We start from the raw sequence: 2123 nt of genomic DNA on the forward strand, positions 1-2123 counted from the left end.
TTTTTTTTTTTCAATGTTTCATACAACTTTATTTCTTTAAATCTTGTTAATGTACAGGCATTGGCACATTTTAAAAACAAACTACATAAACAGATCTTTCCTATACTCTAGGAAAGTGGAATGTCAGAATCAACAAACTGATAGACTTAAAGTGCTAAAACAGAAGGCACTTCACAAAATCTGTTCACTCAACAGTGATATCCTTCACTTTATATATGGCAGTGAATGTCTGTTTGAAGGATACATAGAAACAGCTTTGCGGCAGTAAAAACATAAGACAAGTAAGTGATCTTTTGGACAATGTTTTGTTATGATGAACTGAAGCCTGCTGTAACTGTCCTCTAAGAAGAAGCTACAGAATTCAGCACTGAAGGAAACTGAGTGTAATCACTGGAGGGGCATGCTGGTGGACAGTTAATTATCCCCCCCTGAAGCAGTCAGAGCCCTTTCAAGTTTTGTGAAGTAAAAGTAAAATGTTAGGGAAAACACTTTAGAGTCAGTGAACTAAAAAGGTGTTACATTCATAATTTTAAATACTTAGGTTATTAAGAATTCTAAAATGTTACAGTTAGAGGTAGATAACAGTCCCAAGTTTCCGTGGAATCTAATAATTTAGTATCTGAACATCAAACAGATCCCAAACTCCTTCATTATCATCTAAATTAAAGTTGTAGTCATCTGCTGGGGTAGGAGACAGCCATAAGAGAGGAAACACGTCAGAAGACATCAGTTCATCAATGATGTCTCCACTAATAGATCCTGAAGATATTTCTGTAGCTGGTGTCTGCTGGAAATTCTGGCTTCTTTCAGAAACATGCTGCTCGGGCAGGTTTTGAGCAGCCATGGTGGATTTCGGTGGAGTCACTGAAGTTGAGGACTGGGAGGAAGGTTGTGTGAGGTCATCAGGTGGGGGGACAGGAAAAACCACCGGCTTAGATGAGTTGGACTCTTTATTTATAAGTAGCACATGGGTTGGTCCTGAGTGACTCTTCAGATTTATCTGGTATTTCTTTTGTCCATTCTGTCCCATTTCTGGAATAGGTACTTCCAGCTGTGTACCAGAGGGTGCCTGAATGGCCAACAGTGTATCACCATTAAAGCAACTGCAGATGTCTTCGTGAGTTACATAAGAAAACCTGTTATTAATGGAGTCTTCCATCACGTTTTTGATGCTTTGCTATAGCCACAACTTCTGCTGGTCAAGTTCTCTTTCCTTCAATTCTAGATCTTCAATTTCAGCTTTAAGACATCTTAATCTATCTGTAACTTCTTTAGTATTACAGCCAGCACCTACACCCTTCCACTGGATACTGTTCTTTGATTTTTTTTTCAATTAGATCAATTCCTTCTAAGACGTTGGTAATATCATAAATTCTTCGCTTTTGCCTCACAGCCAAAGTATCTGCAGCCGCTTTGAGATCCAGGACGCCGTCCTGCGCCTCCTGCAGCAACGACACGAACTTGGTGGTGAGCAACCCCAGGCTCTTCTCGTGCCGGCTGCTGCCCCCCGCGAGCGCCGCGGACTGATGGGAAGAAGGCGCCCCCTGCGGCGGCGGCGGCGGCGGCGGCGGCTGGGCCTGGGCCTGCGGCGTGGGCTGAGCAGAGCTCGTGGGCTCCGCCGCCGCCATCACCGCCGCGGCCCTGACGTCCGCTGCCCGGGAACCCCTCGGCCTCCGGCAGAGGAGGTGCGCGGACTCCGCTTCGGCCCGCGGCGCTCCCCGCGTTCACCAGTCCCTGGAGCCGCGAAGCTCGCGCGCGGCACCACAGAACGCGCCGCACTACAGAGCGCGCGGACTCTAGCAAGCGGCCAGTGCCGCGAGGGTGCTGCCTAACTCTTTGAAGAATTGGATTGGTATTTTGATGGGGATTGCATTGAATCTGTAGATCGCTTTTGGTAAAATGGCCATTTTTACTATATTAATCCTGCCAATCCATGAGCATAGGAGATCTTTCCATCTTCTGAGGTCTTCTTCAATTTCTTTCTTCAGAGTCTTGAAGTTCTTATTGTACAGATCTTTTACTTGCTTGGTTAAAGTCACACCGAGGTACTTTATATTATTTGGGTCTATTATGAAGGGTGTCGTTTCCCTAATTTCTTTCTCGGTTTGTTTCTCTTTTGTGTA

General features: G+C 45.2%; 2 pseudogenes across 2 annotated transcripts; both read right to left on the reverse strand.

The window, feature by feature from the left end:
- LOC148007206 (transcription factor E2F5 pseudogene) lies at positions 1-1525 on the reverse strand (annotated as a pseudogene). The gene has a single exon (XR_015646278.1). The product of XR_015646278.1 is annotated as a transcription factor E2F5 pseudogene (transcript).
- E2f5-ps1 (E2F transcription factor 5, pseudogene 1) lies at positions 1-1801 on the reverse strand (annotated as a pseudogene). The gene has a single exon (XR_015646279.1). The product of XR_015646279.1 is annotated as an E2F transcription factor 5, pseudogene 1 (transcript).
- Positions 1802-2123: the final 322 nt, after the last annotated feature.

Source organism: Rattus norvegicus, chromosome 1 (assembly GCF_021556685.1).
Source record: "Rattus norvegicus strain SHRSP/BbbUtx chromosome 1, alternate assembly SHRSP_T2T, whole genome shotgun sequence".
NCBI classification, from domain to species: Eukaryota; Metazoa; Chordata; class Mammalia; order Rodentia; family Muridae; genus Rattus; species Rattus norvegicus.